The sequence below is a fragment of the Bubalus bubalis genome, chromosome 9, assembly GCF_019923935.1.
Source record: "Bubalus bubalis isolate 160015118507 breed Murrah chromosome 9, NDDB_SH_1, whole genome shotgun sequence".
NCBI lineage: Eukaryota > Metazoa > Chordata > Mammalia > Artiodactyla > Bovidae > Bubalus > Bubalus bubalis.
Window position 1 is genome coordinate 4099441 of NC_059165.1, and position 26682 is coordinate 4126122.

The window sequence follows — 26682 nt, forward strand, 5'->3', positions numbered from 1 at the left end:
TGATCCCTGGGTTGGGAAGATCCCCTGGAGGAGGAAATAGCAACCCACTCCAGTATTCTTGCCTGGAAAATTCCATGGACAGAGGAGCCTGGTGGGCTGCAGTCCATGGGGTCGCAAAGAGGTGGGCACGGCTGAAGTGACTGAGCACGCACACACACGGTAAACATATTGAGAGGGTCAGAGACCAAGAGCAGTGCCTCTATCTGCAAAGACTGCCTGGCCATTTTCTAGCACTGCTGTGGTGTGCAGTATTAGTGGCAAGTGAACTTTCTTTCCGAAAAGATAGCTTGAGATTTAACAAGTCAGTGATGAAGTTAAAGCAGGAAGAATCATGTAAGTTACATTTCTTTCAATAGCATTTGGAATTTAGAATGCGCACACTGTTGGATGGCTTCACCGACTCAATGCATGTGGGTCTGAGCAAACTCTGGGAGATAGTGGAGGACAGGGAAGCCTGGTGTGCTGCAATCCGTGGGGTTGCGAAGAGTCTGACCTGACTGAGCGACTGAAAACAAGTAACACTTCGTTTAAAAAAAAAAAAAAAGGCAGGAATTTTCAAGCAGAGTTGACTGGGTCACTGGTGGCTTGACTGAAGGGTCTGTGAGTCTGTGGACCCAGCTGACACCTGGGCAAAGGAGAGTCAATGCACAGGGTCTGACCTGCCAAAAAGGGGTGCCCAGCTGGAAAGCAGGGTGAGCGTGAAGGGGAGCAGCGGACAAGAGCTGAGCCACCAGGCACAGAGTCAGAATGGACATTCAGGGTCGTGCAGGTTCTGGCGAAGCTCTCTGCCTGTGTGAACTGCATTTGTCCTTAAAGGAATTGGACTTTAAAAGCCCCAAGAAAGTTCCTGCGGGGCTGTCTGAGACAACAGCCAGGGGGCTCGCTTGGACAGCAGACAGAAGTAATGATGGGTCAGCCCCCGTCCCAAGCCGTAGCCGGGCCGGGTTGATTTGCTGGATCAAAAACGTGGTCTGTTCAACTAACACAGACCAATACCCCGACCACTGGCCTGGTGGCAGCAGCAACCACTTGGTTTCAGGTCATCTCTTCCTAAAACAAACTGCTTTTCGGCTCCCTCGAGGCTGGACCGGAACTGAAAAGGTTTTGCTTCTGTTTGCTGGGCTTCTGCGCGTGCCACGTGTTACCCCTTTGCCTGGATGGAACGCGCCGTAGCCCGCCGCTTCGCACGCCCCAGCAGGCCTGCCTAGGCAGGCGACAGTGGCCAGCAGCTGGCTTCCCCAGGAGCTGACTCACAGCTGCGACGTTACCTAAACAGTCATTACTGACTTTTGTCTTCCTTCAGTGCTTAAGCAAGTTTCAGCCTGTTAGAAAAGAGAGATGTAGGAAATGGCCTACAGCCCTGGGATAAAAATATATGCCACACCCTAGCTAGCTTAGGTTAAATTAACTTTGGATAGATATATATGGACATCTTTTAGGAGCTGAACCATACACTCACCCTCTCCCCCTGAGCCCTTAATTAGCCCGCTGCATGTGGAATATGGACCTGTAGCCTTCCACTGGGTTCCTAATTCTTCCTGAATTAAGAGTTCTAAGTTAAAGGGACAGTTAATAGCCCTAACTTGTCCTGTGTCTACTGAAGCTAAAACTGTGTTAATCAAGCCACAGCAAGGTATGGAACATTTCAGTGAATGGCTTTTCTCTGCAGGAAGTGCTCAAATTCAGAAGGTTTGGCTGCACCCAATCAGGGCAACTGTGCATTAACATTGTTCTGAACATATGCTAATGCTAACCGGACCAAAGTGTTAGTTTTACAGATCATTACGATGCTTGTGAAAGAGAATAATTAACGCTGAGTTAAATGGAGAGAATTATCCCTTAGCAGATATTGCAGCAATGAGCTTTAACAGCAAAAAAAGAAAGAAAAGAAAGATGTTTTTGGGTGGTGTCTTATATTACATGCCTCTATGTTGTCCTAGGGAGGTGGAATCAAGATAAGATTAGAGGCAGAGAGTGAGAAACTTTCTATCCTAATCTGATAGAGCATTTTAAATAATTTATTCGATAAAAGCAGTGCCCACTTGTGATATATATATATATATATATAGTATGTCAGGTCTTCCCTCAGTTAAAGCTTTTCAAGGAAAATGATGGTCAGATTTGAAGACCGCATAGTCACGGGTTTCCAGTGTGGCTGGCCAGTAATTCCTTATCCCACAAAGAATTTTAAAAATGTGCCAGCTTGAAGGAGGTCAGAGGCTAAAGCAGGGAGGTGTTTAACGTGCATTTTTTTTTCTATCTCACTAATAGACTGTTGACATGGGTCTTTTGTGAATTCCCAGGCTAACTGAATGTATTAATGTTCTGAGTGAGGGAGGAGCAGAGTCTGCTTAGATTTCAGCGTATCAGGTTTTGTTTAATTTCAGTCACTCATTTGTTGATGGCGAGTGTTCCACTTGGATGAAACGCCTCCTCCGAGCGAGCTCTGAGATCCTTGGGTCCGTGTGTATAAATCATCTTTCCTGCCACGACACCCCAGCCAGCAAGGCCTGTCGGCACTGACGGGGACCAGCTGTGTAAGGCCCTGAAAGGACATTAGGTTTTGACATCAGCTGACTGACAGTTACATTTGGAGGCGCACCGGTGGAGGGCCTGAGATTTAGTCGAGTCCTTCAGGTAGATGGAAATCACATTTAATGTTATCACATGCCTTTAACCACTTACCTGAAGCTAAACCCACCTCAGTACATGGAATTGAGCTCAAAATAACCTAGGTTCAGCTCTTTAGATCTAAATACCTCGCTCACTCTCTATCTCACCCTCTCTCTGCTTTTGTAGCCAAGGCAGGAAGAAAGTTTAAGAACTAAAAGTTATATTACAAAACAGTAATAGAATGATTTTTTCCTGAAATGTTTTCTGCCTTATATCGTCCCTACCCTTCCATAAATATACTAAACATGATAAATTTATGAGCAAGTAAAAGCTTAATAAACATTTTACATTCTCACACTAACAAAATGCCCTTAAATTTATCATGGCTACTGAAAATGTGAGTATTTGCATATTACAAAATTTCCCTAAATTTCCACTTTCAACAGCTTAACTTCTGGAAGTTTTCTGTTTCTAAATCTTGAGGTTTAAAAATCACTAACATAAGAATATTAGTTGAAGTAGGTTACCATTCTAAGTAAAAGATGATCTGCGTGAAGCTGATGGACCACTGAAGTCATTTAAAATTTAAAAAAGGAGCAGATGCCAAAGTAGGACTTCAGATGATGAACTCATTTTACTATAGCATTTGGAAAGATGATATGTTTATTCCGAACCTTTATTTAAAAAATTAAACTATATTTTTATTTATTTTCATGAATATTTAGGTAAAAACAAGTAGAAACAGTTAAAGAAACAGTCATTTATCTTAGAACGTTTTCTCATTGAGTTTAGTATACATGATTTTAAAATAACTTCTAAAAAGAGGGTTATAGAATTTTATGACTTCAGTTTTCCATCCTCAGAATTTCGGTGACGAAATATGAATACATGTTTACTTTTAGAAAGCCTGAGCATCAGCATTAACTGCGGAGTGACAGAAGGAAAATGTTCACCCTGATGATGAAGGGAATTATTGGCTTTATTCATGTTGGAATCCCTTTAATGTTTGAAGAGCAGGTTAATGATGATCTGCATTCATACAGCTGTGCATCCATCACACACACGTACACACACACGCACGCACACACACACACACACACACACTGGCATTCTTGCCTACAGGCTGCTGAGAGCTGATTATTCTTCTAATCAAAATCGTCACCATCAGGGGCGACGATCAGTCAGGTTAGGGCTCTGCTGATTTTGCGTGTGGCTCTTCGCATCAGATGGCCTTGCGCACTCTTGAGTCATATCAACCCGTGTTCCAGTAATACCTCCTCTGCGCCACCTGCTGCTGTTGGGATCTGCCGTTCTCTGGAACTGCTTGAGTTTGTGAGTTGTTTATTTAAATTGAGACCACAAGGTACGGAAAGTTTCTAAAATGGAAACTTGGCAACCTCTATGGCTGGTGCCATTTGAAAATTACCCGGTCAATAGCTCTAAAAATCATGAAATCAATTACCTATAAATAGGTTTCTATTTGTTTCTGTATTTACTATGCACTTATGAAATTCAATTTATAGAGTTCAGTTCCTATGTAAAATGCATACAACATATACTGCTTAAGACAGTCCCACATATAATACGCCTAGCATATTTTAAGCCTTACTTAAATCTGACATAAAACCCATTTGACAACAATACATTTTCATAGTTTTAAAATTAAATAAATTTTGTTCTGAATATTAGCTTTGTTGTAATAATCTGGTGATTGGCTGATTTTCCAGCTACTAAAAGTATTCTATAAAAAAAGCAAGGCTTTTTATCAACCCTTTTAATATCTTTTATGTCTAAATAGGTATCACATCTTTCTAGTTGAATATTCTGCCAGTTTTAGAATTCAGTCTAGAATGTAATTCAGTTTTAGGGTTTTCTAGTCAAAATACATAGTTTATTTGAATATCTAGTTTCACTTGTATATTACCATTTAAAAGTAAAGTATCTTTAGAATGATGCCAGAAGGATAAAGAGAGATCTACTTAAAAGAGTATGGGGCTTGTTATTCTTATATAAGGATGCAACATTCATAGAAATTTTTTTTTAAAGGAGAAAAGAAAAACCAAATAAGCATTCCTTTTTTGTTTCTTGAAGGCTTTAGGTGTTTTACTGAAATACTACTTTTATGTTTTTGAGTTAGGTCTTTGTGTGTGCATATTGGGGTATTCCCTAAGTTTTCTTGTGTATATGCACTATAATTCTTATATTTAGCTAATTACTCTTAGCAGGGAAGATCAATTTGAAAATAATTCTTTAAGAGTTTAATATATAAGAAATAATGATTTGTTTTATATAAAGAAGTTTTGCTTTCATAGTTCTGATCATTTGATGAAAATAGATTTGAGTTTTTCCAAGCAAATGTCGTAAGTCGACATTTCTTAAATGGGACTGGGCTCGGATAATTTATATTATTTCTCTATGCATTTATTTATTCACTCACTCAAGCTTATATTCATTTATTCATCAATTCATTCATCAAAATCTAGTCTCTCTTTATATAAATAAATTTACATATATAAACATATATTGAGACTATTTATTCTCCACCTCCCTAAACAGGGAGCTAGTTGATAATCTCCAAGTACTGAATTTATTTTTAAGATTTTTGCCCTTTCTATTTTGCAAAATTTAGGAATATTTGTTGGGTCTGTTTGTTCATGAGAATTGTATTTTTATCTTAATGTTGCACTTTATAGCTTGAACAGTCTTGCATTATTTTTTTGCTTTTACACATATGCCTAGATAGCTAATACAAAGCAATGTAGCTGATTTATCTAGTTGCTCTATGGGCAATTAAACCAGGAGTATTATCGCAGCAGGAATAAGTGGGCAAATTACACATGTGAAGTAAATGGGTCTTTGAAGCTTGAGCACATAGGTATTACTGTACAAGAGGCTATGTTAAGATTCTTGAAGGGATCAATGGAGGTTTATTGATGAATACCAGAAAATAAAGAAGTGATGTCATAAACTTTTAACAGTCTAGTAAACTATTTTTAAGGTTTTCTATATATAAGGTTTTCCATCTTGGTGAGATCTACAGCTTTCTCTATGCAGTAGAGGAGGGTTGTCCTTGATACATTGAGAAGAGAGCTCTCTGACCTCCCAAGGGATTAACCCCAAGGGATCAAAAGCCAAGGCCAGGCAGCTCTCGATTTCCTGTGGTTGTCTAAAGAAAACGAGAAGCCTCCAGAAGCATTACCTTTGTTCTCTTAAGAAACGTGACAAATGATAAAGCATTGTGACTTTTAAAATCTTGCTTATGAGTTGCGACATAGAGGCAGAACTCTCATATCCTCATGGGTTTGAGTGGTCTCCGGTTGACCTCAAGTATACCATATAATTTTAGAATTCTAAACACCCCCAGTGTCTCACAAAACAGAGTGCAGTTCATATGAAATAATGAGTACTTTGTTGGAGGATTTAGTAGATGAACCACATACATCCAGTGCCCTGGTTTTCACCCTTCGCCCTCTAATTGCTTTGTGTTTCATGCTTTTATCAATTACGAGCAAATTTTAAGGAGCAAAAGTAGAAAAAAAACATTTGAGTTGCAGAGGGATAGTTCCAGGCAGTGGGCTCTCATGAATGTTATATATGAATTATAGCTTTGAACATACTTAAAGATATCAAAATGAGAAAATATTTAGTCAGCAAAACTAGTTTAGAAGAGAGAGAATGGCAGAAGGCATTCTACACTCCAAGGCCTGGGACTTAATTTAAAGCAAGTCACAATCAGGCTGATAGCACCAGCTTTCCAGGAAGTGAAGATTTTGCTGTCAACCAGAGAAGCCAAGAACTTTGTCTCTGGGATCCTGAACCCAAACATACAGAGGCCCCAGGGTGTTCAAAAAGCCATTCTGTTTCGTGAATCAAAACGACCAAAACACATTTTTGTTTGGCACAGCCTGTTCCCTGTCTTATAACCCCCCTCCTTCCTCTTAATGCTAAAGTTGAGGCATATAAAATATTTCAAGGCTTTCTGTCATAGTTAACCCAAATTTATTGCCAAAAATAACAGATCATTTGAAAGGACATGATTTGCCTCCCCTTTGGGACCTGCGGGTCTATCTACCATGCATAACAACACAACATTTATGTCAGCCTATCCTTCATCAGAGAGCCAGAAGGGAAAGTTGGAAAAATAAAAGAAATGACCTCCATCTGTTTAACATGTTGTCAACAGTTTTGGAGACAGACAAAAATCTTAAATTACCTCTGCACTTAAGGTACCTAATTACCTTCCAGAAGACTTTGGATGAGAAGAAGTTTTATCTGTCCAGTGAGGGTAATACAGATGTGGGGTTCTTTCCCCATCGTTTTTTAGGCAGAGAGAACAGGTGTAGAACAATTCTGATTAAGTGCACATTATGCATTTATATCCCTATAATGGGGAAGTTGGAACTGAGAGGGCTCCTCAAGGGCTTTAGATGTTAAGAGACCCCATGAAACAATTCGGAAGATACTTGAGGGGGACATTTCTGAGTGATGACCTCACTGGTTCTCGTCATCCGTGCTCGCCGTTTCCTGTTGTGCAGTGTCAGCCCTCCGTAGGGTGGAGAGCAGATGTAGGGGGGAGTTTGATGATGTGATAAACTGTGACTACAGCTTTTCTTGAAGCTTTTCATCAATGATGACATTCCTGCCAGTTGCCACCACCTAAATAGTCCTTAGTTTTGTCGTTTTCCCATGGGAAAGGGTGGAATCCTTTCCGTGATTGTAGCCATATTCTGCCCTTCCAACCTTATGTACCAGACACTGGACACCTAGTCATCACGACTCCCTGTGTCCCTGGGCCCTGGACACTGGCCACCTTGAGGGTCTGGTTACAGCTGCTCCTCACTGCACTGAAATGGATGCAATGAATGGAAACCCAGGAATGGAATTTGGTAAAATCTTGGTGTTCCACTGTGATGTCTTACCATTTAGTTTCTGAGATGACTCAGTCACATGATTCTGCGTGATCTCTATGCTAAACTGAAACAGCATTGTAGAACATTTGGGTCATCTAGTTTTTCTTTTTTTTTTTTTTTTTTTATTTTAAAGGTGAGATAGAGAGATTAAATGACTTGCCCAGTTCACACTATATTTAAGACAGAGACAGTATTTAAATCTAGGTCTTTTTCTCCTATGACGTATATCACATTTCATCACAGAGATTTATTTGTATGACTCTCTCCCATACTAGATTGTCAGTTTCTTTAGGGCAGGACTCTGCCTTGGTTCATTTTTTGTTTGCCCACAGGAGTAATACCTGAGCCACATATACTTGAGTGAATGAATGAACAAAGATAAGTCATAAACATGTGAAAAGTTAATCAAATTAAGAAAGGATAGTAGGTCAGTCTGGGCTTCTGTGGTGGCTTAGTCATTAAAGAATTGCCTGCAATCTGGGAGACCTGGGTTCTATCCCTGGGTTGGGAAGAAACCCTGGAGGAGGGCACGGCAACCCACTCCAGTATTCTTGCCTGGAGAATCCCCACGGACAGAGGGGTCTGGGGGCTACAGTCCATGGGGTCACAGAGAGTCAGACACAACTCAGTCCAGCACGGCTCAGTAGGTCAGTCTAGTACCATATTGTTCAAGTAAACTGTAATATTAAATTTTAAGTTAAAATAGGCCTTCTTGAAGAGAATGTGATTCCTTCTAATGAAATATGATGACAGGCTACAGAGCTGACCTCAGCAGAATTGGGAAGTCTCAAGTGTTTCTCTACTCCCTGGGCCTGCACCTCTGTCTTTCTGTCCAGTGTCCCTTTCCTGAGGCCTTTTCCACCAGCCCTGCGGACCACTTGCTCTTTCTGAGGTTACCCACTGTATCCCATAGTCTTTCAGGGGTCTTTACTAGGTGACAGGTATTAATGAGTCAGAGAAATGAAACTACGTTAATGCATTAGCAGGCAAGTATGATTTCTCTCCTAGGCGAAATAACACTCACCCAGTTAAGTGAAATTCCCTCTTGGGAAGTTATTTTTGTTTAAAGATTGCTTTTGTGTCCCAGAAATTACACTGCATGGGAAAACGGCCCTTCCTCCCTCCATGTATTTTTATTTTTTATCTTTTTTTAGATTTATTTTCACTGGAGGACAGTTGCTTTACAGCGTCATGTTGGTTTCGGCCGCACAACACCGTGAACCAGCCGCAAGCACACATCTGTCCTCTCGTTCCTGAACCTCCCCCAGCCCCGGCCGCACTCCTGTGTACTTTTATATCCAACGCACTTCCACAAGGCTGAGCTGCCTTGTGTACGCACAGTTCCTCCAGAGAGTCGGCACTTCTCCTCCCCTCATTTATAAACTTCTTTTTGAAACCACTTTTCCTTCTTTCACAAACAAAAATCTATTATAAATTACACTCTGCCCGCTCAAGAGATGTTCCGATGACTATCAAAACTTCTACTTCCAAAGATCCTTGAGGCTCTCATGATATCTTTCAAAGCAGCACAACTCTTTGGAGCTGAAAAAAATACCTTTTTTAGTTATGTAAATAATGGAATTGTATATGGTCCTCTTACCTGTCACTATTTGTCAAGCACTGTCTAAGCACTTCACAGTCGGTCCCGATTTGCTCATTTCATTCGTTCCTTTGATCCTTACAGACATCCTAGGGGTGCAGTGTTAGTCTTATTCTGGTGTTGCAGATGAGGAAACCAAGGCAGAGAAGGCAGAGTAGCCTGCCGAGGGTACAGAGTCCGCAGCCCTAGAGCCCAGATTCGAAGCTCAACAGACGGCTCTCTGTCCCTTCCCCGTGAGCTCTTCCCTGCGCTGCCTGCTACGATCAATGAGAGAGTCGTCCCTGCCCGTTTATCAGCTGGATGTCCGCGGAGTCTGGGAAATGAAGGGGAAAGTTGGACTATCTCATCAACTCTGATTTCCTTGATAACCACCAGACAATCAGCAAACGTTACAAACCATATGTGCTGAAAAAGCCAGGTGACACCAGGAGGACTGGAAATGCAATTTTCTTTCCACTCTGATTTCCACTTTTTATGAGCGATGCCTCCCAAGTGGCTCAGCAGATGCCTGTCCGTATCCCAGGACATCGTGTGCGATCCACGGCCATCCTCGGGGAGCCCTGGGTGGCTGAGCTCCACGCTTGCGGGCGGTCCCTCTGCCCCGCCAACATCTCTGCCTGAGCAGCTCTAGAATGCTCGATGAGCTGACGAGCCTCCCCACCCACGGGCTGCGCTACTCAGGCTTTCTCCATTGTCAGATTTGCGCTGCCAGGGACAGCGGATTTCTCCCCAGGGTTTTACATTTCCCCACTGCCTTTATGGACACAGGTGGATTAGTGAAGTGGGCAGAAGGAGAAAGCGCTTTAAACCTTTGAGTAAAGCACGTGTGTTCTCAGTACAGAGTGAATTAGAATACTCTTTGGGGCTTGAAAATCATGTCTCAAAATGGCAATTTCGTATTCTTTTGTCCTGTGATGGACAGCTTTGGCATCACTTCATACTTAAATAAAAGGCTTCCTGGGTGGCACAATGGTAAAGAATCTGCCCTCCAATGCAGGAGACGCGGGTTTGATCCCTGGGTTGGGAAGATCCTCTGGAGGAGGGAATGGCAACCCACTCCAGTGTTCCTGCCTGGAGAATCCCCATGGACAAAGGAGCCTGGTGGGCTACAGTCTATGGGGTCGCAGAGAGTTGGACAGGACTGAGTGACTAACACACACACACACACACACACACTTAAATAAGGTATTTTATCATTAGTCCTGAGACTAAAATTAGTTTACTTAAACTTATAAACAGAAAACACTCAGACTAATATTGAAAACTATGTGATGAGATAAACATATATATATATATATTTTTTTTTTCTGCAGAATGAAGCACAAAACAGAAGCATTATTTCAGACTTGGAGCAGATAAATAGCAAACTATGTCTGAAAATTATTCTCCTGGGGTCTAGCCCTTTTACTAATTTTTACAGTAAAGGTTATTTTACTTCCATGTGTGACTTTTACACAAATGGATTTGGAAAAGAAGAGCCATCCCTGCCCTGTGTATAGCAGCTGTGCTTACTGGTTTTATAATCTGTAATCCTAAATTGCGCTTCTATTTTAATTTCAGCATTCCTAAAGCACAGGATTCTTATCAGATGTTCAGACATGACTATTTCAAATTGAAAAGAGAAATTCAACCATTAAGTCTCCTCATCTTCTCTGAGATTTTCTCTCTGATGTGATGAAGTAAAATACTTCTTCATGTCGCCCGTAATTTCCACTTACACCACCATCTTGCCTATGCAAACTTTTAAATAGGCTGTAGATGCGAGAGCATCTAAAATCCGTAGTACACATCTCATCTGGCTTGGCGTTATTGTTAAGTCAGCGAGGATCCTAATGGAGTGCAGGGGATGAGAAAACAAGAATCCAATCAATAGACGCAAAAGGCAGATGAACTTGCATAAATTAGCACTCTTAATAGGAAAAGATAAATACACATTCCCTTTCATCTTTCAAGCCATACACATGATTGAAAGAGGCCTAACAGATACCACCCTGAGTTTTTAAAAAAATCTTTTTTCAGGGGTGCAAAAATCAGAAAATGCAAGTAAACTGAGCCTGTTCTGGACCGCTGAAATCAGGTCGATGTTTCAGATCCAGTATGTGGAACTGAGCATGTTGTGTCCACATGGCTGACACCGTCCAGCGTTGTGCATGGAAATACCGACCCTCAACAAGATCTCCAGAGGAGGGCTTGTTTCAAAACCAGAGTTTGTCTTGGGAGAATGAGTCTCTGATCCTGACATTCGGGTCTTTTCAGTGAACTCTGTGTTTACACCACGTCCACTTCGGAAATGGCAGGCAGGATTTGTCAGATGAAGAATGTCCGGGTGTCTGGGACCTGGGTGGTCACGGATCATCTACCACCGTAGCAGCACACGGTTATTCACTAACTCCCCCTGGCCCAACTCAGGGAATTCCGAGGGAATGATGGCAGCGTGTCCTGTTCCCTGTTATACCAATTACACTCTGCGTTGCGGGAGCAACAGTAGCATGAATGTCAGAGGGTAGCAAGGGTCTGGCACTATAGTTTCGCGTCTCAATGTAATTAGCAGCGCCCAAGAATGTTCTCTACCACTTCATCCTGGGCTCTTCACCTCTTTGTTTATCGCTTCTGTCTGTGGGAAAGGAACTGGGTATTAAAAAAGGCTGACAATAACCTTCAGGGCCTTTGCTAAAAGGTGATCTCAGCCGTGGATTTGCCATCTCACTTGGGCAGGTTTCAGTGCAGCCCAGCAACCTGATCACTTGCGTTGCTGGTTGATTTAATGCAGGCCAATAAGAAAGAACCCTGGTGCTTTCTTGATGGCATTTATCCAAAGAGCTCAATTATAGACAGGGAGAAACCTGCACCCCAGGGAAAATTTCAATATCCTTTTTCATGATATTAGGGAATACTCTGGTTTGAAGTAGGTGCTTTTTAAGATAAGGTATGTGTGAAATTCACACTGCTATCATTGTTTTTATTATTGTTCTACAGCACCTGGAGAACTTTTGCTCTTGGGGAAATCTAGAAATTCTCTCTTAGGGGAAATACCCTTTGTATTGTTGGAAGAGAAAGAAGAATTAACTTGTCAGTGTTGCTTTGCTCTCAATCCAGACAGCCAGAAAGAGGTTTTTGTTTTTTTACATGTCTGTTAAGAAGTATCAGCATTTCATATCTTTTTCTTTGCATATTTTAAAAGAGGTCTTTCCTTAGCCCTCTTCCATTATTGCTCTTAACTGTAATCAGTACTTTATGTGTTATATTATATAGCTTTGTTTCATTAGGGCAATGAAAATGGTATTGAACAATAGCAATATAATGCAGGGAAACAGTTTGTAATTCAGCTGGAAATTGCTAATGCAGCAGACAGTCGATAATACAATCAGCTCGACTTTCCTAGGAAAACACAAGTGAAATTTCCCCTATTTTTCTCTCGAATCCTTCTCATCAGGCGGGAGTGAGGGAAATGCTCTGAACGGCACTGGAAAGCTGGTTGCCCCTGAAGAGAGAATTTCTGTATGCCCTGGGTTCTGAATGACATCCACAGGTCCTGGGAAGAGCTCCTATTTAAGACTCAAATTCTCCCTGGAGACTTGTTTTCTGAGCGACTAGATAATTAACAGTCCTGAAAGGAAACAGCTGGATGAGACGGTGCTCAAAGTTCCTCCCTCTTGTGTGCGTCTCTCTCGTCTTGATGCAGAAGTAGGGTTCTTATGAAATTATTATTGAATATCACGTCCCAAGGGAAGACCAGGGGCTCTCTCTTTACAAGCCTATGTTATGCATGCTTTGCACACTGAAGAATTCATAATTGCTGTAGGTTAAGACCGGTAAACGTGAGTCATGTCTAGGACGGCAGAGGCATGCAAGTTGGGTGTTTTTAAGGAGTGATGCGTTAGGATTTTATTGCTCTCGACGGCAGTAACTTCCCTGTGGTTGTTCTAAAGTCAAAACCAACTGTGTAGAAAGTTTTATGTGAGAGGAGTGCACAGAGTCGGTGCACACAAATGCTTGGCTGCAACTGTAATGCTGAGAATTCCATTATATTTTACTTCAGTGAGTGCTTGGAGAGGCTGGGTTGCAATTTACCATTAGGAAAAAATAGGAGTGATACATCTAATTTTGAGTCTCCCTATACATTTCCACTCCAGTACTCTTGCCTGGAAAATCCCATGGATGGAGGAGCCTGGAAGGCTGCAGTCCATGGGGTCGCTGAGGGTCGAACAGGACTGAGCGGCTTCACTTTCACTTTTCACTTTCATGCATTGGAGGAGGAAATGGCAACCCACTCCAGTGTTCTTGCTTGGAGAATCCCAGGGACGGGGGAGCCTGGTGGGCTGCCGTCTATGGGGTCGCAGAGTCGGACGCGACTGAAGCGACTAAGCAGGAGCAGCAGCGTACATTTTCCTAGTCGTTGGAACCAACGCAATCTCCCCACACGTGATACGAATTTTTAAATGTCCTAATGCTTCAACAGAGAAGAGCAGTATTTCATGTTTCCAGAGACTTCCACACATCTCTGCCATCTTTGGAGATATTAATTATAGCTTGAAGCCACCACCCCGATTTTAATAAACGAAACTAAACGTCATACTGTGCTGGGAAGCGCTGCTGGGCACCTGTGAGCTGCTTCCATCAGCTTTCATGGCCAGAAACTTGTATTTAAACCAAAACAAAAGCCGGAAGCCCCACCCCATAGTTGCAACCTTTCGGCTCCTTTCCTCCTGTGGGTTAGCATGGCTGGTCGCCTCTTAGGACTCACAACCCTGATGGGGTGCATGTATGCTCCAGCCCGTGTCCCAGGCGTGTGGCAGACACACGGAAGCTTACGTCACAGCCTGCAGGAGCCAAAGGAGAGGCGATTCTGCCGCCCGGACCTGTCTCTCTTCCTGCCCCCCGTGTGCATGCCTGACGCAGGGCGGCCTCTACAGCGCAAACAGTGGGCATCCTTTGCAAGAGCCCTGTGTCCTGTGCTTCCAGGCTGCCCACTTGGCCAGCACGTGCCCTGTGGTCCTTTCTCTAGTCATGTTCACACGACCATAGTTGGCAGCACCTTTAGTGACCAAGATTCAGGCTTTTCAGTTAATGGCTGGCTTCCTGAAAACATCCGTGGGTGGGTTTTGGCTGCAGTGAATCTTTTCCCAGCTCCAGGGTACCTGACACAGAGAATCTTAGAGGGTGCTAAAGTGAATTCCCTGTTTGGTTACCCTTTCACTTCCCAGAGATGGGGGGAAAGGTATATTTTATATTTTTCTCTTAAATATATTTTATGTTTAGGATGGAGGAAAATCTACGTTCCCTTTAGAACACCAAATGCCTTGTGATTTTAAATAATTGTCACACACAGAGTAGGTACTCAGATGTTGACTTAAAACATCAATGAACGTGCCCTGTTTTATAAATAAACACTGTGATATAGTCCCATTTGGCGCTACCCTAGATACAGATTTTGTGCTCCGTTCCAGGCCCATGTCGTAGCTCCCATAGGTTTTGTTCATGCCTTTGTCATTTTTTGACCCAGCGCACCAGAATTGAGTTAATGACTCAGTCGTAGTTCACATTCTCTCTCCGTTGAACTTGAACAGGAGTACAGTGTTAACGTGCTCGTGGAAAAAACTCTGAGGTCTGGGCTTGTACTGTCGAGTGCTGAAGAAAGCCAGTTGTGACCCGTCCTCTCAAGGCCCTCAGTGCTGAGTTGTCATCCAGCCTGGCAGGCCCCTTATCGCACTCTTATTTCATCATCTCTGTGTCTTGGCATTAACCATCCCTCTGAAATCCCACAATCTCCCCAAGTGGCTCGTTCAGAGCTTGTAGCAGGACCAAAAATTCTGAAAGTTCAAGAGGAGGGTCATGTGCATTTGCTTTGAACTACAGCTCTTTTCCGAGGTAGACACTTTGAAAGTGGAGCTTGCTGAAATGGAGGGGGCAGGGAAAAACACAAGTCTATTCTCTGTCACTGAGACAGACAAGCATTTAAGGAGGCAGGGATATTATAGCACTTGAGAATCCCCTAAAGTGCTTAGATTTATTTCTGAGACATAAATGGTGAATTGTTTATTTCTTTCTCCCCCTTATGTTTTCTTGGGATAGAGCAATTAGTTTCTTATTTTTTATGATTGCATTATTCTTGCATATATCTTTCTGTGGTCCAGGCTATAAAAGTAAATAGAGGATCCAGCTGTATGAATGAATATGCTTTTAATGAGTGTGGGGAGGAAATAATAATACTAAGTAGTATAAAACCATTTTATGTGATGAACCAAAACACCCTTGTTCCCCAGCTCCCCAGCCTTGAGCCACAGGCCCCCAGTAAATGCCTGTGTAAATTGACAGCTTCGTGTGTTCTGGTGTTAACAAAGTACCTCACGGTGTGTTTGGTCCCCACAACGCACTTAATATGATTTTTTTTTGAAAGGCGGTGGCATATTCTGCTTTAATTTCCAGGGTTGAGGAAGGGTAAAATGGAGTATGTGACTTTTCTCTAACACCCTTCATTCTATCTTTGGGTGAAAGCCTTGCTGAAACAGTGAGATAACACAGTTGCCGGGTGATAATACAGTCATTTTCGTGGTGCCATGAGTTAATTTCAGAGGTGAAACTATGCTCACGCAGGAGTGTAATGTGGCATCTCCCCTCAGACCAGCCACTTGCTCAGAACAGCAGGTGGACGTCCAGTGTCTCTGGTGTGCAGGGCAGTGGTGGGCTGGCGTCAGGCCTTCCTGCCACTCTCTGGCCTCCCTTATTCCCCCTCTTCCTGGCCACTGTTCTCTTGCTGTTATTCGGTAGTTCTCTGAGTCTCTGGAGTCCCTGGCAGTGATGTAATTCAATAGCACCCAGCCCCAACTCTACCACTAATTAACTTTCAAATGGCCTGTGTTAGCCTCCTCAGGCTTCCATGACAAAATACCACGGACTTGTTGGCTTACAGGGTAGAAGTTTACTTTCTCATCATTCTGGAGGATAGAAGTTCTGGATGAAGGTCCAGCAGAGTCAGTTTCTGAGAAGAGTGCTCTTCCTGGCCTGCAGAGGCACAAGAAAGAAGAGTGGAGATGGGTAAGGGGTGGGGGGCATTTTTTGGGGTTTCTTCTTGAAGAACACTAATCCTGTTGGGTTAGGGCCCCACCCCTATGACCTCATTTAACCTTAATTGCCTCCATGTTTATCTACAGACACAATCACAGGCTGGTTGAGGCTTCAACGTATAAATTGGAGGGTGACCCAAACATTCAGTCTGTAATACTGCCCAAGTAAAAGGAGGGAAAAAAAACTAAGAGAACCACATCCTGACATGAGAATTTTGTAGTCAACTTTTGACCTGACACTTGATGCTTCTGCCACCCACCAGTGGTCCATGTGAGCACATTCTGATGATGGTCGCAGGGGAAAGTTGAGAAGTCCCAGGAAATAGCCAAGTGCCAGTTTTCCTTCCCTTCTTCCAAGAGAGGAGGGATGGGAGGGGAGATTTCTAACACCCAGGAATGCTCAAGGACAAGGGATTGGTTCTAGTGATTTTCTACAAAGATTTGAGCTATGCTTTGGCAGCTTTGAGGTGATGAGAAAGTTGCTTTCCTTCCATGGCCCTGGCCTGGGGAACAAAGGCTGGGTGTCCTGACAGCAGAGGCACATTCTGGTCCCTGTGACTCCTGTGAACTGGGGCAGACCCTGGGCATACCCCAGCCTGGTCCAGGCCTGACCTGAGCAGAAGGGAGCCTCGGAACCAAAAGATTTTCAGGATCGCCAGCTTGTGGTTGCTGGGACACAGCTCAGAGCAGCACAGGGGTTGGCAGCGGCTGAAAGGGAGCCTTGGACGTTCCTGCCAATGTGATAGGCGCTTGTAGGATTTTGTGAAGCCGGCTGATGAACCCTGTCAAATACAGGCACCCAATGCTGCTCAGCTGTGTAATTGGGATGGAAATGGGCCAATGAGAGGCGGCAGTTTATTCTTAACCTTTGGGGAGTCCTGTTCCAGGAGACTGTGTGTGGGGGAGAGAAAGAAGCATTACAAATAATAAGCTTCTCCGCCTGATTTGTAATGAATTAGTAATAAATGGCCTTGTGCTCCCTGCAAGTCTGACGATCGCAGAGCAGCTCCAGCTAAGAGCACGGGACCACATCTTATTTTGATCAGCTGTAGCATAGCAAAGACATGTAATTATCATAATCTAACAATTAGCCTGGCATCACTTTCCAGTGTTTAATTACCCCGATAAATGGTAATTGAATAGAGGACTTAATGACGAGAGAAACTTCCATTCTGCCTTAGGTGCTTAAGTTGTCTACCCGGCTAGGCGTGACTCTCTAGCGTTGCTTGAACAACAGGCCTGATTATCATTTTCCTTTCTGCCTTTGGCTGTTATTTTGTCTCCTGGTCTTGACCGTTGTCTGTCATATTATTTGGCTCTTATCAACATTTGATACTGGGGTCCAGAACACAGAAGGAGGTTCTTGGGCACTTCGCAAAGTTTTGTCTGCTTTTAAGTGTTGCTTCTAATGTCCATCAGCTATGATTTCCTGTCTGGGACGTCCCTCAAGTCACCTCTATGTGCAGACACCGTGATGAGCGTTGGGGATACAAAGATGAGTAAACTCCAGAATCACCTTCAAGGAACACTCTATGTAAAGAATGGAAGCCCCGTAAGAATAACTAGAGTCATAGTAGTTCTGGTGATCTGCTCTCAGTGCTCGGTTCAGTTCAGCCACTCAGTCGTGTCCGACTCTTGGCGACCCCACGGACCGCAGCACGCCAGGCCTCCTTGTCCATCACCATCTCCCGCAGTTTACTCAGACTCAGGTCCATCGAGTGGGTGGTTCCCCCAGTGCTATGTTAGCATTGTTGTTGTTCTTGTTTTCCCACATCTATGCGTTTACCTTGGATGAGTTCAGTATTTTCTATGACTACTTACCACCTACTTCCTAACCACTCCAGATCACCTCCGTCTCTCCAGATTTGTATCCAACTGCCCACAAAGTCCACACCAAGTGACAATAACTACTTTCTCATGTGCCGATTTGCATGGAAACAGCAATAATTTCTGCTTTGCATCCTAAAGCTTTGTATAAAGCTCTAGTATCACTATTGTGCCCTGGCTTTGCAAGGTTCTTGCTTACCCTGGTCCAGTGATGATCAAACATAAAAAAAAAAGCCATAGAACATTTATTCTCTTTCTTCCAGCTTGTGTTTGTTCATTTACTAATAAACTAATAGAGATTAGCTCCACGCCATGTAGATCTTGGACACCCCACCCCAGTTTTTTTGAAAAGTCAGGCCATATTTCAGAGTTAGATGGTAATGATTCCAACAGGTTATCATCAAGCTGTAATACAAATATTTATTTTTCTGCTTATACAGCAGTAGGTAAGGAATAATATAAATATTTCTTTACTGCTTGTTCAGCAATAGGTAAGGACCATGAAATCATTATTTGAGCTGGTTAGTAGGAAGGACATTAACTGTGGCTCTTTGGTTATTGTTCTTAATTTTGAAACTAGGAAGGACCTGAAATTGGGCTGGGTAAGTCCATCCTTGTAAGATACAAAAAGGGCCACGTGTGTGTGAGCCGTCTGGCAGGCAGCTTAATGGTGTGGCTGACTCGCTGCCCCCTTATGCCCTGAACAGAGTCCATTTGTTGGGTCCTTGTTCTCCCAGGATGCTGGCTGGACAACCTGCTAACAGACTTCCTGCATCTGTTTTCGGATCTGGGTGTATGTGGCAGCCGCTTCGCTCCATGTGCTCGACACCCCGTAGACTCTGGATAACTTTGGACGTGAAGGGCAGCTTGGTCTGGAAGCTCCTGACCAGTAGGAGTCAAGAAGGAGCCCGTTTTGCGTGGTAGAAGTGACCTCTGTGAGGTCACACACCGATTGCCAGACTGTAATTTATTTTATTTTAATCCCTTTTAGAAAACCATTTGCAGTGGTCTGCGATGTGTCAGGTCTGGGACTCTGCCTGCTTAATTCTTTGGCTGATTTAGCCTGTTGATGTCGACACATTCTTACTTCAAGCCTGAGGCCTCTTTGGGGGCTTAGAAGCAATTAGACTGTCACCCAAAGCTCTGGGTCCCTTCCCGAAAGAAAGTCTTGTTTAGGCTCTGCCAATTTAATGCTTTGTTTCCTTTGGAGCTCCTCAGTCAAGCTAATAAAACAAACTCCAAACAAGTTAAAACACTGGAGGACAGAACATTTGTGGGCCTTGTATTTGAAACAGGTACTCCATCTGGGAGATTCCAATTTTAAAAAGTCATTCAGCCCGAAGTGACTTGTACTAGAAAAGCAACAAGCACAAGGCATTTGAGATTTCGGTCCATCTATTTGAGATGAGTAATTAGCGTTAACTGAGTGATTTTTAAATGACTGGCTTTTAAAGCACACACACAGAGAAGAAAAGGGACAGGGTAGTATACTAAGCCACTAATAAATTCTAAATATCTGGCCAAGAAAATTACATCTTATTCTTATCACCAACAGCTACTGAACTGAAGACAAAGCTCTCACGCTGCAGAATTCGTGATTACTGAAACTTTTTTTTTTTCTTCCAGCTTGCATGTGTAAGAACGTCATTGGAATTTTCATTAATAGATAAGCAGAGCTAGGAGTTGGCTCTGGGTTCTAAATATTTTGTCAGAATTGTATGCTTCGTTGAGTGAGAGTGTGTGCTGTGGCCTACAGCCTTTCAACTGCACAAGAATATGTGGAAGACATATCTGAAATTCATCCTTGAGTAGGTCTTCTTTTAACTTGTAAATCTTCAGTTTTGTGAGGATTTTAGTTATTCTTGGTATGTTCTAGAGCCTGAAAGAGCAGGATTAGGCTGCCTGGAATGATGGATTTCGGTCATCGTGTACTGTATCTCATTCAGCCTTATAACTGGCCTGGTATCGGTACAACTGTTTATGACTCTGATATCTCAGAACTAAAAAGGAAGGTCAGTGACCAATACATTTGAAAGACTGGCATGTTTCAGCCTGTGTGAGAGAAGAAACATTTAAAATCAGCAAAGCAAATTTCTTTAGCTCCTAGTGATGTGAACATGATTTATCCACCCCAAGTCTGATTTGCTGTTTATATTTCTCACTTTAACCTCTGCGGGAAAACAAAAAAAGAACGTCTTCAGCTTTAGGATCTGAAAGCCATAAGGCTGGCATTCTGTGCTGAAAGGAGTAACAGAAGGAGACAGGAAGAGGCATGTTATGCAACAGAGAACGCGTCCTGCCCATCTCCTCCCAAAACATATTTATAACCAAACCCCATGTCTGTTGCTGAGCCCATTAGGCCCTTCAGAACAGATGAGAAATTCTTCTGGTTAAAAAGAGACATCTTATTCTCAAATTAAATCCATAATAGAATTGAAAGGCTGTGCTGTCAAGACACAGTCACTCTAGATTTAGTTTAAAATTTGGGAGGAACCCTGAGCTGATAAATTTGCCTAATCTTTGACCATAAATCATATCCTTCTTTTACATTTCAATTTCAGAATGTAATATGTTAAGTTGCCCCGTAATTAAAGAAGTGACACTGTAGTCCGGTTCAAATAGGAATATTAAAACAATCACTGCCTTGACAGATTAAAATACATTTAAAATGTAATAATCAACTATCCAGCTCATGAAAAATAACATTTTCATCACTGAGTCCGTTAGAACATTCCACGAGATGGGGATGAAAGTGCCTCACAGCTTCCTAACCTTTAACAGCCACCCTGTCTCCTTTCAGTAACGCTGTTTCTCTATTTCTGGAGTGAAGAAACTTCACTCAGGAACTGCTTGATAAAATACCTTGGTACATATTTCCCTGGAAGCAGGCTCTCTGCTGCGCCAGCAACATATGCTAAAGGCCAATTTAGAACATTTTAAATGTACCCCATACCCTTTCTTTTCCAGCTACTGAAAATGAAGTGTGTTTGGGCTTTAGCAAAGGAGGATGGCATGAGAGGAGGAACACTGCAGGCACGTGGCTCTCGGAGATGACCTCGAAGGCCGCGACGCTGCCGCTTCTCTGCAGCCTGAGCCCAGAGCACCCCCTGTGCGTCCTGTGGACGCAGCCTCCCGGCTCTCAGTGTCCGCCCCAGGAGCACAGATGGTGGGAGAGGTGGAAGGAAGGGCAAGGATGTGCAAAACCACCCACTGAAACAGGAAGCTAGGTGAGGGCTCCTTGGCGGAGCCAAGAGAAACCAAGGTCAGTGTAAGCTGAGAATGTCTGCTCGAGGTCAAGGCCTGGAGTGGGCAGGTACCAGGTGTCCCCCGCGGAGTGACCCACGTTTGAAATTATTTAGTTGGGAGCAGAACCCCACCGATCAGGTTACCTGTGGTCATCAAACAGTGTTTGGGTCCTTTTCTCAGCAGAAACCTGGTGGTACATTGTTGATAACTAAGAGAAAAGACAGCCTGTCAACTCTTAACTTCACCTCTGTGGTCCTGATTTCATCTGAATTCCAAGACTCAAGCTGCAATTCCCTTTCTCCAGACAGGTTAAATAAGGAGATAGATATTTTCAGTAGTTTAAATGTATCACAAAAACTGTGTTTAACTGTGAAATGCCATCAGGTGAACACTGAGGGAAAAATAAGACAAACACGGTTGTCTGCATAGAGACTTTGTAGCTCGAAGCCCACCTTTCATTGTTATTTTTGCTGTCAGTAGCCCCAAAGCTGTATTTTTTTTTTAACCCAACCCTCCAGGCAGCCTCTAGGTCATCAAAACAATCATGAATTGCATAATTTGTTTTAGTAGGTGAATTGATTACAAAGAATTAGTTGCCACGCTGAATTTTATTCTTCTTCATTAACTAAAATGATCCTTTCACAATATAGATGACATTCTCAACCAGTCTACTGCCAAATTTTGACAAATGTATACAGTGTGTTCTTGTCCTAACAAAATATACACACTGCTGTGTATTACACGGAACACTGACCTCAGTAGCCACGCAGCCCGGTGGAGGACAGGGGCCGTAACTCGACGCCCACGAGATGCCTCCCGGCACCTGGGACTTGTGTCCTCAGAGCAGAGCCAGAGCGGTAATCATTTCAGTCAAACACAATCACTTTTCTGAGGGTGGCAACCATGCATCCTTTCACATTGTAAACCACCGTGGTAATTTAGGACGGATCGTATTGTAATTATTGTTGGCCTGTTGTATGCAGCCAGGAAGTCTTAACAATTCATAACATGCAGTGGTTTCAGAGAGGTAGAGAACCACAAGTCCAAGGGATGAAATTAAAGACTAGGAGTTAAAGAGGAGACATTTATAAGAAAATGTCCCAGAAACTTACAAATGTGTTCAAGCAGTGGCGGGCTTCCCATGAAATTTGTAAATATTGGCATGTGTAATCATTCTTCCTAGAGGTGACTCTGCTCACTTAACATGAACTAAAGCTCCTGAAAGGAGTTTCCTGATGGAAAAAAGTTCTGTTTATGTGAATGGCTACAGAGCCTAACAACACTTCATCCCTGTGAAGGACTGGGAGGATGCGCGGAAGTCCAGAGCTAACCTTGTGATCTGGGACTTATTCAGACACTGATGCACCCTTCAGCTTTCCCTGCAGGAGTCTGGGATCAACCTAGTGAGAAAGAGAGCAGGGCTTTGGCCCCTTGTAGCAGCCCCTCCTAGAAGATCAGTGTAAACAGGACAAGGGGAATTATAGCCAGTAATTCAGGCCATTATGGTTAGGACAGAAGTTACCTGCTTCAGGGCCCTTCAGGCTAGGGGTGAAATTCTAACTCTGCTGCTTGTTTCCTGGGGGCGGTGGGGGGCAGAATTTGAATAAAGAAGAATGAGAGCTTAAGAATTGATGCTTTTGAACTGTGGTGTTGGAGAAGACTCTTGAGAGTCCCTTGGACTGCAAGGAGATCCAACCAGTCCATCCTAAAGGAGATCAGACCTGAGTGTTCATTGGAAGGACTGATGCTGAAGCTGAAACTCCAATACGTTGGCCGCCTGATGCGAAGAACTGACTCATTGGAAAAGACCCTGAAGCTGGAAAAGATTGAGGGCAGGTGGAGAAGGGGACGACAGAGGGTGAGATGGTTGGATGGCATCACCGAGTTAATGGACATGAGTTTGAGCAAGCTCTGAGACTTGGTGATGGACAGGGAGGCCTGGCCTGCTGCAGTCCATGGGGTCACAAAGAGTCAGACACGACTGAGCGACTGAACAACAAAGTGGATAACAGCTTCTCTGAATGTCATTTTCTCGTTGGTGTAATGAAACTAATTGTAACTACCTAATAAGGATTTCACGGGACAACATATGTAAAGCCATAGTCTGGCAGATTCTGGACATGACAAATGTTTGTTGTATCAGTGAATGAAGGAGAGAACTGAAACCCCGTGAAGAGCGGGAATCATTCCTCTGGCAACATTCAGAGAAGACCTGACAACTTGACTTTAGCAATCAAATCTCAGTTCTGAGGTCAGATGGCTGGGTTTGAATGCTGCCTCCGCCCTGTTTGTTCCTGTGACGTTAGGCTGCTTGACTCCTTAGTCTCGGTCTCCTCAGCTGTGGCTCAGTGCGCTGGCTGTGTCTGTTCTGTGTGATTGTGATGGAGATTACATGGAGACAATGAGTGTAATATAATAACCACTCAATAATATTAGCCATACACGTGTGCTTCTTCACAGTAAGGCCAGAAAAGAAGGATTCAGTGCCACTTTGTAGTTGAAGAGTATAATTGGGAAAGTATTAGACCAACTCTAAACCTTTCTTTGTTTTGTACTTAGCTACACCATACTGATGCCTTTTATGAGTTCCAGTTTGTCATTATTTTTATGTTCACAATGTCCATTCTTTGAAATTTACATTAGTAAACTAATTTATGCAAATTGAATATGTGAAACAGAAGTGTAGGTTGATTCTTTGGTAAATCATAATCATTTCTTTGTCATACGCACAGAAGGGTATCCGTACTAACTGCTGAGATAATCTCATATTTAAAAACCAGCTCCAGGGACTTCCCTGATGGTCCAGTGGTTAAGACTGTGCACTTCCAATGATGGGAGCAGATTCGATTCCTTGTGGGAGAACTAAGATCCCATATGCTATGTGGCCATAAAACTAAAATACTTAAATTTCAAAAAAATATAATAATAATAAAACAGGGGGAAAAAAAGAAATATCTTGAAAAAATAGGTAAGAAAAAATAAAACTAGCTCCAGAATGATTCACTTAACACCCCACACAAAGTAAATTGTCTCCAGAAAAGGATAACTGGTCAACCCAGTGTAAAGTGGGTATTTGGTCTCATGGTTTGTTTATCAAAATTATAGAAGAATTAACAAGGATAAAAGTTAGAAAAGGGTAGCTAAATTTGAGACACAAGAAAACCTGCCAATTTGTAGAATAAAGCAGTCACACAATGGGTGGGGGCCATGGCAGTGTTTTTCCTTTTCACCCCTAAGCCGGGTCGAGGGCTGGTAGAAGCTAAGATGAGTGACACGTCTTGGGGAACGGAACAACTTCCCCCTTGAATGTCTTTAAAATCTATAATAATAATATAATAATATAAAGTGCATCTGGGCGCTGCCTTCTGCCGCGGCGCTTGTCTGGCTCTGAGCCAGATCCGTCAGCCCGCTCTGAGTGCAGGTGATTCACGGCGCGGCACCCTTTTATCTGAACGTTGCAGTGTCTTTTCTTTGTACTTTGGCAGTGATGTTACCTTGGTGTTCAAAAACCTTTTAAAAGCAACGCAGGCTTTCCTTGCATCTTGACAAATCGTTGTCTGCCAGTAATGAGGAAAAAAGTAAACGTGGCTTCGTGATCACTGTAAATATAAGGAAATAAGTCCTTCCGAGGGGTTCTTAGTTTTTACAAATGGTTATGTACCTTGAGACCCCCTTACGGAAAATTGATCTGGCCACCTTCCCTTATTTCTCTTGCATACATCTGCATGCTGCTTTTCAAAAGCATCGAGAAAGTGGAGTTTCTGAGGACATTTGATATTTGAGGACAGAATTTAGGATTTTTACATGACATCCTTTCTTCCGGGATTTTTAAAAAGGGAAACCTGGGGATTCTTTTTATTTCTGCTTTATGCGCTAACTGCCACTGTTTAAAATGGGTAGATAACAAACTATTGCTTTTTAATCTATCCTGTTAATAGTAATGATGCCTTTTATGCACATGTACTTTTCATACCTTTCCTTGTCCAAGGTCTGAAGCAGGCGTGTGAGGTCAGCAAGGTGGATTCTCGTTATTATTCTATGTAACACGTGAGGAAACTGAGGCTCAGGATGGCTTACGACGCTCCTGCTCAGTCAGCAGCGGATCAAGTCCTTAAATCCTGTTCTACTCACTCAAAACAAGTAGCTGTAGCGCTGTTAGCACAGTGGTGGTCAGAAGGAATCTCGACTTTGTCAATGAATATTTAGCATCCAGAGCAAAGGTACCAGCATTCACCACAACCTGTCAGAGGTCCCCGATATGTTTGGGTGCCCCATTTTAAGGAAAACAGTGGCAAACTAAAAGCGGTAAAGAGGGTCAAAATGGTAGAATGAGGAGGAGTCTGGAAACTCTATCAGAAATGAACAAAGGATTTTCAAGTCTGGAGAAAGCAGGGTCCAGAGACACAGCTGATGTCTCCAAGTGGTTTATGGACTACCTGACGAAAGAGGAATGAGATTTGCTCTCTGCAATCTCAGGCAGCAGCAGTGGGACCACTGGATGGAAATCACACAGAGGGAGATTTATGCTCAATATAAGGAGAAACTTGCTAACATCTAGTAATGTCCGAAAATGGAAGAGACTAGCTCACCGTCGCTGGGAAGTGTTCTCCCTGAGACTGACGTGAAGACTGTATGACTCTATGGGCGCTGTATTTCAGTGGTAATGTAGTTTTATCATGATCCTCCAAGGGCTCAGAGAAGAATTTCCTCACCAGCTAGAAACAAAGGGGTTTTGTGGCCTTTTCCACCCTGATTTTAGAAAGTTGTGTACATAACAATTCCTGTATAACACACCAGTGGGTCTTGGGAAAAGCTGTTCAGTTGATGGAGAAAGGCACCTTAGTTAAAACGAATAAGCAAAACTTTTCTAAGATAAGAATTGAAGCAGACACAGGGGTGTGTGCAGTGATGTGTGTGTGAGCCTACCTTTTAACTCTTTCAGGATGGGGTGCTGTGGTTTTGCTCTTTGCATTTGACTTGTTTCTTTCCCTGCTTCTCCGCCTGGCCCTTTTGGAACACAGCCTGTGAAGCTGAAAGAAATAAGGGGAAAAGTCATTTGACTTACATGGCTTCAATTTAATAGGGAAAGGGGCAGGACATCAAAACAGAGAGTGGCTAAAACAAGTTTGTGACAAAGCAGATTTTCCAAGAGAGACACCTGACTTGGATCCAGAGTCTCCATCCTGGGTCTAGTTCAGTGGCTCATTGCTTCATCATTATGCCTTTGGGTTTAATTTGCCTCTGAAGTGGAAGTGTTCTAGGAATTTAATTTTCAACTTTTAAACTTATGATTCTAATTCTCTCAATTTTATCCCTCTCATTTTCCACATTTTGCATAGGAAATGAAGAAGGCTCTCAATTATAACAAATACCATTTATTCTTTAAATTATTCAAAAACATTTATTAAATGAAACACTGCTT

The 26682-nt window shown here is 42.9% G+C and overlaps 1 protein-coding gene across 2 annotated transcripts in view; it reads left to right on the forward strand.

Moving 5' to 3' along the window:
- The window catches only part of EFNA5 (ephrin A5), a 288851-nt gene that overhangs the window by 210455 nt on the left and 51714 nt on the right, over positions 1-26682 (forward strand). The gene's annotated exons all lie outside the window — the stretch shown is intronic.